The sequence below is a fragment of the Mesoplodon mirus genome, assembly GCF_964341445.2.
Source record: "Mesoplodon mirus genome assembly, chromosome: 7".
NCBI classification, from domain to species: Eukaryota; Metazoa; Chordata; class Mammalia; order Artiodactyla; family Ziphiidae; genus Mesoplodon; species Mesoplodon mirus.
Window position 1 is genome coordinate 127,619,849 of NC_138983.1, and position 14,062 is coordinate 127,633,910.

The window sequence follows — 14,062 nt, forward strand, 5'->3', positions numbered from 1 at the left end:
ACTTACCCTTTTAAACATTTTAAGTGTACAATTCAGTGGTGTTAAGTACACTCACAATGTTATGCAACCATCACCACCGTCTAGTTCCAGAACTTTTTTTTTTTTTTTTTTTTGCTGTACGCAGACCTCTCACTGCTGTGGCCTCTCCCGTTGCGAAGCACAGGCTCCGGACGCGCAGGCTCAGCGGCCATGGCTCACGGGCCCAGCCGCTCCGCGGCATGTGGGATCTTCCCGGACCGGGGCACGAACCCGCGTCCCCTGAATCGGCAGGCGGACTCTCAACCACTGCACCACCAGGGAAGCCCTTCCAGAACTTTTTGATCATTCCAAGGAGCTAAAATTTGAACGAAGGTTGATCTAACTCCAAAACCCGGGCCCCATACCTGTCATAATTTACAGCCGAATTAAGTAAACATATCATGGAAATGAAAGCAGCAGATTGGAATATCACTGAATTATGTGGTATAAACAGGAAATGCAACAGGGGTTCAGAAGAGGGAGCATCCATGTGGACTGTGCCTGCACTAGCCAGGAAAGCCTTTCTGGAAGTGTGGCGGCTTCAGTGAAAAGTCAAGTTTAGATAGGGGAGGAGTGAGGATAGATCATTCCAGGCAGGGCAAGTGGCAAAAGCAATGAGAGGGGGTGGGAAAGAAAGAAAGGGACATGCACAGTGAAAACTGTTTCTTCTGTATAAGAAGAGTTTCAGCATAGGCAACGGGCTAGAAGATCAGGCTGATGGGGGAGGCTGGGAGACCTTGCTTGCTATTTGCATAGCAAGCCCACTGCTTTCACTTCCATTATATGTTTACTTGGAGTGTCTTAAGGAGAGCTTCAGCCACTGCTACCATCTGTTGGTACCACCCTTATGCAAACAGCTGGTACTAAATAAACTGTTACATGGCAAAATAGAAATTCAACAGGTTAGAGGGTGCATCTATGTGAGAGCTTGGGCAGATGAGGTGAAGTTAGGTCATGGGGGAGGAACTTGGATCTTGAGATAGAGTAGGCAATGGGGAGCCACTGCAGGTTCTTGAGCAATGGCAAAATGATGTGATGAAATTGAAGTTTAGATTTATAATGGTTTCTTCATTTCTTCTCTGCCTGAGAGCGCCCCCTGGCGCCCGTAGTTTCAATTGTTCTCTCATCTTACAGAGTAGGTGGGAGGATGGGGGTACTGAAAAGCTGGATTGATGAGTGGCAGAAACCAAACTCTTAGGCCTCATTTCAATTCGTCCTGATCGATGACAGCATTGCAGTACAAATAGAGGTGACATGTGGACAGATAGGGCTTGCTTTGAAGGAAAAGGGCGTTGTGGTGGCTCCCTTCTCTGTCTTGTAACTGAACTAGGATATCGTGTTTAGGGTACTAAGTTGGGGGCGGGGGATGGGATGATAACTAAGGCGAGGTCCATGTGCTTGAGAGGTCTGTACTCTAGTGAGGGGGACAGACAAGTAAACAATTAGAATACAACGTGCCAAGTACTAGGGTGCAAAGATGCACATGAAACAGTTACTTAACTCAGCCTGAGGTGACCAAGGAAGGCTTCCTGGAAGAGTTGACACCTAGCTTCAAATTAAGGGATAATGGTAGGTACCTGGGTAAATGGAGTGCGACAGCATGCTCTGTGCAGGAGACGACTAGCGGTTGGTTAGTATCCTGCAAGGGAGGAATGAATTTAGTGAGGGATGAGGCCAGACTACAGAGGATTTGTAAACCCTGGTAAGTGATCTAGCACAGCAGGGTGTGTATAAATGGCTTTGAGCAGGGGAACACCTGCCAGTCGGTTTAGATCCATCTGAGTTCAGCCCCAGAGGGACAGAACCAAAGGTCCCACTTTCTAAGGTCTCATTTCCCCTCCCAGCTTCATCCTCTCCCTTGGGTGACTGAGGTTGGAAACTTCCAGCCGCTTCTGGGGAGGCTGCTGCTACACCTGGGTTACGGCCTTATTTCAACAAGCCAATCCATCCCTCTGATCATAACAGCTCCACACTAGAATGAAAGATAAGCATGGGAGGGACCTTGTCCCTTATGTCACCCACCATGACTGAGGGCCTCTTGGTAGCCTTTTCTCCTTACCACATCCAACTTGAGGTGGGACACGACACTTTTGAGTCCCCTATAAACAATCTTTGCATAAACTCCACTCAGTGGAGTATATGCAGCTGTTAAAAGGATTAGCACACTCCCTATATGCTGATATGGAGTGATCGCTAGAATGTAATTTTACTTATTTATTTATTTTGGGGTCATTGACATTGTTTATTGAGGTATAGTTGTTGAAAAATATAGTTTTAAATTAAAAAGCTTGATATAGAATGCTACATGTGGAAGGCTACCTTTTGTGTAAGAATGGATGAATATTTTATATGATCTACATCTATATTTATACTTTCAAATGGAAACAATGAAAGGACCAAAACCACCAATATTTGTGTGGCCAGGTCAGATACAAATGAAGGTTGAAATATTTGAATTATTTGAAGGCTAACCAACTCTGTTAAATATGCTCTGTCCTCTTACCTTGACAAATAGCCTTTCTAATGACAAAATTAAAACATATGTGAAGCTGTAGTTTTTGTATGACAAAGTCAGCAAAATATCCAAGATAATTTAATTTAATTATCATTGCACATGCCTGGGTGTTCTCACGATGGGCCAGCAATGTTTGGATGGATAATAAAGTCATATGCAACTCAGAGTTATTATATAATATTCCATTAAATAAATTCTTCTTGCTTTCATTTTGCCAAAATCCCAAATGCATATTCTGTTGCCAGTAATGCCAAATTAACTTACTTTTCTTGAGTTGTTGTTCTTAGATGTTTAAAAAATTAATTTCAATAAAGACAAACTGTGCTCCAAACTGAAATTATTGCTAATATATTTTTTTTTAATATAAATGTATTTATTTATTTATTTTTGGGTGTGTTGGATCTTCGTTTCTGTGCGAGGGCTTTCTCTAGTTGCGGGGAGCGGGGGCTACTCTTCATCGCAGTGCGCGGGCCTCTCACTGTCGCGGCCTCTTGTTGCGGAGCACAGGCTCCAGATGCGCAGGCTCAGTAGTTGTTGCTCACGGGCCTAGTTGCTCCGTGGCATGTGGGATCTTCCCAGACCAGGGCTCGAACCCATGTCCCCTGCATTGGCAGGCAGATTCTCAACCACTGTGCCACCAGGGAAGCCCCTATTGCTAATATTTTTAAAGCAATACTTAGATCAGAATTGAATCATAAATTTTATATGTCATATTCAAATATTATAAAGGAGTCAGATTATAAATATTGAAATTTTTTTCATCTTATAAAGCTTTATCATTATAATTTTCAACATATTTTAAAGCAATATCTACCTCCATTTGGTGTTTGAGTTTTACTTTTTTCAAATTATTCAGTGCTAACCTATTATTTAAAAAAACCCCAAAGAGTAGTATTTTGCTACATTTCTTCAAATCTCTCTGCAATTGAAACTGTAATTTGAACTTGACCAGAAGTTAGTCTCTCTAGAAATTAGTTTGGGGATTACTTGTATGTGATTCCTTTCCTTTATGCCCATGCAAACATTTTTATTTCCTTGTTTTAGCTTCTGTGTATAGATATTTAACTCTATTTTGAAATAATTTCAAACATTCAGAAAAGTTGCAAACATAGTATAGAGTCTTTGTATATACCCTTTACCTAGTGTCAAAGGTGATTAACATTTTGCCACAGATTTTGCTTTTTTTGGCTGTGCCTTGCAGCTTGCGGGATCTTAGTTCCCCAACCAGGGATTGAACCCGCGCCCTTGGCAGTGAAAGTAAGGAGTCCTAACCACTGGACCGCCAGGGAATTCCCCAGATTTTGCTTTTTTATCCTCTCTAAATTAAAATTTTTAATAAAATGTTAACTAAAAATTTTAATTTGATATGTGTGCAATTATGTATAATTTGTGTTTGTGAATCATGAAAGTAGGTTGCGTACGTCATGCTCCTAGGTCCCTTAATACGTCAGTATTTCCTGAGAAGAAGGATATTGTCCCATACAACCATGAAACAGTTACCAAATTTAGAAGATTTAAACTGATACAAAACCTTTCTAGTCTATAATCCATATTCCAGTTTGACAAGAGTCCCAACAACGTCCACTGTGGCATTTGTCTTTCCCCTCTGGTACAGAATTCTATATCGCCTTTAGTCCTCAGGTCTCATTACTCTTCTTTAATCTGCAACAGTTCCTCAGACTTTGCTTCATATTTGTCAATTTGGATTTGTCTGGTGTAATCTTGTGCTTAAATTAGGGTTATGCACCCCAGGCTGGAATACTACATAAGTAATATATACGTTAGCATCACTTAATGGTTCTGGCCTGAACCAGTTTTTACTATGAAGATTTTATTTTATTTTATTTTTTAAATTTTATTTAAATTTTATCTTTATTTTTGGCTGCGTTGGGTCTTCGTTGCTGTGTGCGGGCTTTCTCTAGTTGCGGCGAGCGGAAGCTACTCTTCGTTGCGGTGCACGGGCTTCTCATTGCGGTGGTTTCTCTTGTTGCGGAGCACGGGCTCTAGGTGCACGGGCTTCAGTAGTTGTGGCTCGCGGGGTCTAGAGCTCAGGCTCAGTAGTTGTGGTGCATGGGCTTAGTTGCTCCGCGGCATGTGGGATCTTCCTGAACCAGGGCTCGAACCCTTGTCCCCTCCATTGGCAAGCGGATTCTTAACCACTGAGCACCAGGGAACCGCCTATGTTTTCTTATTTCCCCGCCTCTCTTACACAGAAGGTACCATACGATATATAATATTTTGTACTTTGCTTTTTTTCACTTAAAAGTGTAAACTGGGGCTTCCCTGGTGGTGCAGTGGTTAAGCATCCGCCTGCCAATGCAGGGGGCACAATTTCGAGCCCTGGTCTGGGAAGATCCCACATGCCGCGGAGCAACTAAGCCCATGCACCACAACTACTGAGCCTGAGCTCTAGACCCCGCGAGCCACAACTACTGAAGCCCGTGCACCTAGAGCCCGTGCTCCGCAACAAGAGAAGCCACCGCAATGAGAAGCCTGTGCACTGCAACGAAGAGTAGCTTCCGCTCGCCGCAACTAGAGAAAGCCCTCGCACAGCAACAAAGACCCAACGCAGCCAAAAATAAATAAATAAAATAAATAAATTTATAACAACAACAAAAAAAGTGTAAACTGGAAATTACCCTATATTAAATAGTTCTTCCTTATTCCTTTTTTTTTAACAGCTTCATTGTACTCCACTGGATTTACCTACCAGAATTTCGTCAACCAATCTCCTGTTCAGACTTTTAGATAATTTTCAATATTTTGCAATTATAAATAATGTTACAATAAATTTTCATTTTGTTGGAAGTGTCTTAACAGTAAATTCCTAGAAGTGGATATCTGGGTCAAAAGGTAAATGCATATGTAGGTTTTTTTGTTTTGTTAATTGTGGTAAAAAACGCATAAAGTAAAATTTAACTTTTCCGCCCTTTTTAAGCGTACTGTGCAGTAGTGGTAAGTATATTCACATTATCGTGAAACAGATGTCCAGAACCTTTTTGCCTCGCGATACTGAAGCTCTATGCCCATTAAATAAAAACTCCTCTTTTCCCCTTCTCCCCGACCCCCAGAAACCACCATTCTACTTTCTGTTTCTATGAATCTGGCTACTTTAGATACGTCATATAAGTGGAATTGTATAGTATTCATCTTTTTGTGACTGGCTTTTCTCACAGCATGATGTTTTCACGTTTCACCCACGTTGTGGCATGTGTCGGAATTTCAACCACTTTTACGGGTGACTGATATTCCATTGTATGAATAGACCACATTTTGTTTATTCATTTATCTGTCAGTGGACACTTGGCTTGCTTCTACCTCTTGGCTATTGTGGATAGTGCTGCTATGAACATGGGTGTGGAAATATCTTTTTAAGACCCTACTTTCAATTCTCTTGGATATATACCCAGAAGTGGGATTGCTAACTCATATGGTAGTTCTATTTTTAGTTTTTTGAGGACCCTCCATACTGTTTTATATAGCAGCTGTCCCACTCCACAATCCCACCAACAGTGCACAAGGGCTTATCCTCTCTACATCTTTGAGGACACCTGCTATTTTCTGTTTCCTTGATAGCATCCATCCCATTGGGCACAAGGTGGCATCCTTTACCAGCACCTCTATCAGAACCAGAAGTGCCCAGCATCCCCTCATATGCCTGCTGGCCAAATGCACATCGTCCTTGGAGAAATGTCCATTCAGATCTTCCACCCATCCCCAATCAAGCTATTTGATTTCCTGTTGTAGAGTGGTAGGAGCTCTTTCCACATTCCAGACACCAACCTTCATTAGATACACAATCTGCAAATGCTTTCCCCAGCTCTGTAGGTTGTCCTCCCTACTCTGTTGATTGTGTTCCTTGATGCACAAAAGCCTCCAAGTTTGGTGTCGTCCCATTTGTCTATTTTTTCTTTTGGTGCTTATCGTTTTGGTGTAATATCCAAGAAATCATTGCCAAGTCCAATGTCATGAAGCTTTCCCTCTATGTTTTCTTCTGGGAATTTTAAAGTTTGGGGGTCTTATGTTTAGGTCTTTGTTCCATTTAAAAAAATTTTTATTGGAGTATAGTTGATTTACAATGTTGTGTTAGTTTCAGGGGTACAGCAAAGTGAATCAGTTGTACATATAGATGTATCCACTCTTTTTTAGGTTCTTTTCCATATAGGCCATTACAGAGTATTGAGTAGAGTTCCCTTGTTTATATAGTGTAAGCTAAGTGTCTAAATTCATGTTTCTGCATGTAGCTATCCAGTTTTCCCAACACCGTTTGTTGAAGAGACTGTCCTTTCTCCACTGAGTGGTCTTGGCACCTTTGTTGACGATCATTTGACTATATATGTGAGAGTTTATTTCTGGCTCTCTATTCCATTCATTGGTCTATATGAATGTCTATTTTTTGTTGTTGTTTGTTGTTGTTCTTGTGCCACGAGGCCTGCAGGATCTTAGTTCCCGGGCCAGGGATTGAACCCACGCCCCCTGCAGTGGAAGCATGGAGTCTTAACCACTGGACCACCAGGGAAGTCCATGAATGTCTGTCTTTATGCCAGTACCACACTGTATTGATTACCACAGGTTTGTAATAATGTTTGTGTAGATATTGCCAAACTCCTCTCCACTGGCGTGGTAACATTTTACTTTCCTACCAGCAATGTATGAGAGTGCCTCCTTCTCCAGAGCCTTGCCAACAGAGTGTACTGTCAAGCTTCACTTCCTTATAGTTTATTAGAATGCAGCCTCTTTAGCTTTAGATAGTATTTTGAAATTTAAAAGAAAGTATTTAATCCTTTTGAAAATAAAACAACTACTAGACATGCAAAAGTCACAGATCTTACATGTTTCACAAAAATTAACAGTCTCATAGACCTAAATGTTCAATGCAAGACTCTGAAACTTCTAGATAACAGGAGAAAATATAAGTGATCTTGGGTTTGGCGGTGAATTTTTTGCATACTCTGTGAAAGAAAAAATTGTTAAATTGGGCTTCATTAAAATTAAAAACTTAAGTTCTGTGAAAGACATTGTTGAGACTGAAAAGACAAGCCACAAACTGGGAGAAAATATTTGCAAAACACATATCTGATAAATAACTGGTAATCCCCAAATATATTTATAAAGGGCTCTTAAAACTCAACAATAAGAAAACAAAAAACCCAATTTAAAAAAATGGGCTAGGGCTTCCCTGGTGGCGCAGTGGTTGAGAGTCCGCCTGCCGATGCAGGGGACATGGGTTCGTGCCCCGGTCCGGGAAGATCCCACATGCCGCGGAGCGGCTGGGCCCGTGAGCCATGGCCTCTGAGCCTGCGCTCCGCAACGGGAGAGGCCACAACAGTGAAAGGCCCACGTACCGCAAAAAAAAAAAAAAAAAGGGCTAAAGACCTCAACAGACACCTCACCAAAGAAGATGTAGAGATGGCAAATATCCAAAGATGTCAGCGTCATTTGTCATTGGGGAATTGCAAATTAAAACAAGGAGAGGGACTTCCCTGGTGGCACAGTGGTTAAGACTCCAGGCTCCCAATGCAGGGGGCCTGGGTTTGATCCCAAGTCAGGGAACTAGACCCCACATGCATGCCACAACTAAGAGTTTGCATGCCACAACTAAGAGTTTGCATGCCACAACTAAGGAGACCACATGCCGCAACTAAGGAGCCGGCGAGCTGCAACTAAGGAGCACGCCTGCTACAAGTAAGGAGCACGCCTGCTACAAGTAAGGAGCCTGCCTGTGCAACTAAGATCTGGCACAACCAAATAAATAAATAAATAATTTAAAAAACCCAACAACAACAAGGAGATGCTATGGCACAACTATTAGAATAGCTAAAGTCCTAAAACACTGAGAACACCAAGTGCTGGAGAGGATGTGGAGCAACAGGAACTCTCATTCATTACTGGTGGGAATGCAAAATGGTATAGCCACTTTGGAAAATAGTTTGGAAATTTCTTATAAAGTGAAACATATCCCTATCATACGATCCAGTAATCATGCTCCTTGGTATTTACCCAAATGAGTTGAAAACTTAGGTCTACATAAAAACCTGCACACAGATGTTTACAGCAGATTTATTCATAATTGTCAAAACTTGGAGGCAACCGTGTCACGTCCTTTAATAGGGGAATGGATAACTGGAAGGTAATCCATACAATGAAATATTATTCAGGGATTAGAAAAAAGTGAGCTATCTAGCCATAAAAAGAAACGAAATTGAGTTATTTGTAGTGAGGTGGATGGACCTAGAGTCTGTCATACAGAGTGAAGTAAGTCAGAAAGAGAAAAACAAATACCATATGCTAACACATATATTGGAACCTAAGAAAAAAAATGGTCATGAAGAACCTAGGGGCAAGATGGGAATAAAGACACAGACCTACTAGAGAATGGACTTGAGGATATGGGGAGGCGGAAGGGTAAGCTGTGACAAAGTGAGAGAGTGGCATGGACATATATACACTACCAAACATAAAATAGATAGCTAGTGGGAAGCAGCTGCATAGCACAGGGAGATCAGCTCGGTGCTTTGTGACCACCTAGAGGGGTGGGATGGGGGAGGTGGGAGGGAGGGAGACGCAAGAGGGAGGAGGTATGGGGATATATGTATATGTATAACTGATTCACTTTGTTATATAGCAGAAACTAACACACCATTGTAAAGCAATTATCCTCCAATAAAGATGTTAAATGGGAAAAAAAAGAAGAGCATATGCAAAAAAAAAAAAAAAGTGAGCTATCAAGTCACAAAAAGACATGGAGGAACCCTAAATACATATTGCTAAGTGAAAGAAGCTAATTTGAAAAGGCTATGTACTGCATGATTCCAATGACATGACATCCTGGAAAAGGCAAACCGATGGAGATAGTAAAAAGATCAGTGATGGTCAGGAGTTGGGGCTGGGGGTGAAGGAGAAAAGGGATGAATAGGTGGAGCACAGGGGATTTTTAGGGCAATGAAAATATTCTGTATGATATTGTAATGGTAGATACAGGGCATTATACATCTGTCAAAATCCATAGGATGTACAACACCAAAAGGGCACCCTAATGTAAACTATGGACTTCAGTTAGTAATAATAATGTATCAATATTGGCTCATCAATTGTAAAAAAACAAAGAAACTAAAATAGTCAAGCTTAGATTTAGATTTGTTAAACTTTTGCCAATATTATTAATAGTAAACAACAGTCCATCTCAAATATCTGTGGGTAGCAAGAATAATTTCATTTTCTACTTGTGACCATGATTTACTCTTTATTTGAGAATCTTCTGTTGTTTTGCTTAACTCTTCAAGTTCTTTTAGCATCATGTGTTAATTATATCTACTTGTTTTAACAGCCTGTAGCCAGAATTCTCATCATGCTTCCAAGAACGGTTGGAAGGTCAAATGTGATATGTGTCTTCCTAAGATGTTTCAACTTTGGGTAGATCCAGAAAATATTGTATATAATCTTTTTAACATTCCAAAGAAAGCCATCATGATCACAGTCAAGGTAAGGTCTAGTAACAAGTTCAACTACGTGTCATACAGGGTATATGGCGCAAAAAACGCTTCTGGCTTTTTCGTTAAAAAAATGACCTTGTTCACCTTTATTTTTACTAAACCGTGTCAGTCCCATTATCATGAACTTGCTCTCAACATCCTTTTAAATCAATGCCTAAAATTGTAAGTTGCGTTTTTCCAGTCTTTCCCTTAAGTCAGAACAGGGCTAAAACCAATTAAATACGCACACGTGTTTCATCCAGACTCACATATAGAGAATTTTTTTAAAATATGAATTAATATTACAAATGTTCCTCAGCCACTATGGCAAATACCGCATTAATTTCTGAGTACTTCTGGAACCACAAACTGGAACAGGAAGAAAAGCAAGAGGATTTGACTAGTTAATTAATGTATTTCTTTTCTTCCCTAAGTGCTTCAATGGCTCAAATCCTCCCTGGTACAAACCACAGGTCTTTGTGGCATTTTGGACAGTCACCTCATGTTTCCAGGACACAGATTATGAGACGTGAAGTGATTCTCTGGACCTGAACAGCGTTATTACCAGAGCTGATATTTAGGGTTATGGGTTCTCCTGTACCGGTGCCAAGCCTTGGATCCTGATTGAAAGAGGAAAATATTTTTGGTATGTTTGTGATTTGTGGGGCTAGCGGGGTACTGGGAGGGAACAGGGTGGAGGGGGCAGGATAAAAGCAAACCTTTCCTTTTTTTTTTTTTTTTTTTTGGCTGAGTTGGGTCTTCGTTGCTGCGCGCGGGCTTTCTCTAGTTGCGGCGAGCGGGGGCTACTCTTCATTGCGGTGCACGGGCTTCTCATTGCGGTGGCTTCTCTTGTTGCAGAGCACGGGCTCTGGGTGCGTGGGCTTCAGTAGTTGTGGCGCGCGGGCTTCAGTAATTGTGGATCGCAGGCTCCAGAGCTCAGGCTCCGTAGTTGTGGCACATGGGCTTAGTTGCTCCGCGGCATGTGGGATCTTCCTGGACCAGGGCTCGAACCCGTGTCCCCTGCATTGGCAGGCGGATTCTTAACCACTGTGCCACCAGGGAAGCCCAAAAACAAACCTTTTAGGAATGTACCTTTTTATATGGTGTTGATTTGGGGACCCTGTAAATGATTTGCATGATTAAAAAGCCAAATTAAATCAAAAAGGAAAAAAATCCAACTCTAAGACCATGGCAGTAATATGGATTTTACTGAATGCTTGATGGGGAGGTGAAGGGGAGGGTTATAGTACACACAATACCACAAAACAAAACTCCTGAATTAGACATTCTTTCTGGTTTTACCCCATCTCTTAATCCTCAAGGCTGAACAACCTCTAAAAACCCACTCTGTTGTCCCAGCTAGCATCTCTCACCTAGCAACACAAAAGCCCTGCACTTAGCACAACAGCAGAAACCAGCTGTTTTTCCAGGAGGCCCCTGGGCCAGATGCCTGAGAGTTTTAGTTCATACCACTATTATCTTCCATGACACAATTCTGCAGGGATAGCGCCTCCAGGCATTAAGTTTTCTCCAGATCTGGCTTATTTTCTTCTCAACCACTGCAACTCACAGTAGTAAGCAATTTGAACTTCCTCCCTAAAGTCAGTTGGTGTTAGTTCATTTGACCAACACTGTCCAGTCTTCCAGCCTCCAAATAGAGGATGACCCCTGCCTTGGCAACAGTCGGTTTGAACCGGCTGTTATCTGAAACACAGTCGTAGAGGAGAAAGAAACATTATCGAGTCAGTAGAGATACTGCTTGAGTCCAAACCCAACCCAACCACAATGATCACCTCAAGGAGAGTGTTAACAACCTCTCAGCACTGGGAAGCGTCTTGGCTTCTCTAAGGCGGGGGTCATCTGAGCACTTCTTTTGCCTTGTGGTAACATGGTACTTTCTTATATTTCTAGCTTAAGAATGGATAGCATTTTGCAGTAATTCATTTGTCACAAGAATTTTGGCCACAGGTCACCTCTGCCTGCCCATAACTAGAACGCCCACAGAGTCAAAGGTTGTGGCTTGTTTAAGCTAAACTAAGCTGGGTTTGGCTTAGTGTGTCTCAGATCACTCAAAGGGGAGGCTAATTAGTCCAAGACTAATGGAAATATTGTCTTAGAGCATCCTGCCAACTTCAAGGTCTTTCTTGGCCTGGAAAGCTGTCTGGTTAATTACACACAGGGCAGGCACAGCAAATTTGCTGAGTTTGATTTTGGACACATTGAGTTTGAAGCACCAGTGGGATATCCAGCAGCTGTCCAGGAAGCAGGTGGAACCTGAACTTTACAAGAGAGATTCAGGCTGAAGACACAGATTTGGGAATCATCATGTAGAGAGGAGAGGGGGCCATGATGGAGACAGAAAGAAACAGGAGAGGGTAAAAGTCCAGAGGCCAAGGGTGGAGGAAGTGGTCATTGATGTCAAGTGCTGCGGGAAGATAAATTAAGAACATAATAGTGTTCACTGGACAGGTAAAATTTCTGAAGAGGACAAGTTATGCATGGTGGGTTCAAGTATCTTGAAGAGGAGGTGGGCATTTTCTCCAAGATTTAAAATTAGGGGAAAAATGCAAAATAAAAACCCCAGCAACAATAACCACAACAGACTGTGATCTGGGCAGGAGGTTAAACAAATCTTTCTATTATTCTCCTTTGTTTAGAGAAATTAGCATTTTGTGGCTAAAGCATAGATGGGGCTGGGGGTAGAAATAGACTGTTCTGTAATATAAAATAACAATGGGAAGTTGGAGTCTGATGGCTAGAGAAAGGGAGGGGAAATCTCAAAAGGAAGAGGAAGACAAAGGGAAAACATGTCTCAGAGAAAACATTAAGTTGGGGGCTGACAGATGTGAGAAAGAGGCTGGGGAAAAAACAGTGGAGTTTTACACATTGCAGTCCTTGCCCTACACTATGGTGTAACCCCTACTGGGAGCCCCTTGTTTCAGTAAAGGTGTGTTGCATCCCTCGCCTTCGTATGCATCAGTGGTGCTTTGGGCAAGAAAGGATTCAGGCAGTATTCAGGGTGGGGTGACAGAGACAGACACTTTCAGCAGTCCAGGCCAGAGTGGAGATGAAGAATTCAATGTGCTAACGAAAAACTGTCACTAGCCACCATAGTCACTGACCTTCAACATCCCCTGAAAGGAGTTCAGGGCAGAGATCAGGAATGAGGCACTCTGTGCTCTGGGAAAAACTCGCAGAACGGGCCTTCAGATAGTTATTTTCAGGAGAAGATTCTACGAGCCCAAATTCTTGCATCTTCTCACATCTAGAAAAGCACTTAAATCATTAACGGAGACATCTGCTCCTTGTGACCAGCAGCAACCTTCTGCCAAAATGTGTGCTGAATTGCACGTATGCCCCCCTTCCCAAAATTACACATATATTCACCTCCCCCCTTACCTCTTCAGAGTAGTTCCTCAGAACTATCTCAGAGGCTGTCTCCTGGGCTATAGTCCTCATTTCACCCCAAATAAATCTTAACTCATGACTCTCATGTTTTGTTTTGTTTTTTTTTAAATCGACAAATGCAAGCAGGAAATTAAAGCAATGGAGGCCAGGGGAAGGATAAGACCTCTAAGTATCCTTGGCCTTAGTAGAGAACACCAGGCTTCCCAATATACTTGGGATAGGATCTTAGATATTTTGAATATTATTTGAATATTAAAGAAAAAGGTAAATTTTTGAGGAGCCTACTAAGGGTGCCCAGGCAGATATCTAAATAGAGCATTCAAGTAAACAAATTAATAGGGTCTGGGCTAGGAGGGTGAGCTATTTCCGGCATGTGACCTCCTTTTCTCACTGACAGTGAGGTAATCTCCTGAGGATGCTGAGAAAAAGTGATAGAGCTTGAGGAAACAGTTTGGAAATAGCACCTTGGGAATCCCCTATCACAATCTGTTTCCCCTTGAACTACTTGTGAGCAGGCACGTCTTAAACATTTTTTATACCCTCATTTGTACAAATACAAATCCTCATTTGCATTTGTAGCAGGCTCAATAAACGATAGAATAAATGGATGAATGGAGGAGGACGAACGACCAAGTCTGAGGCTGCGGAG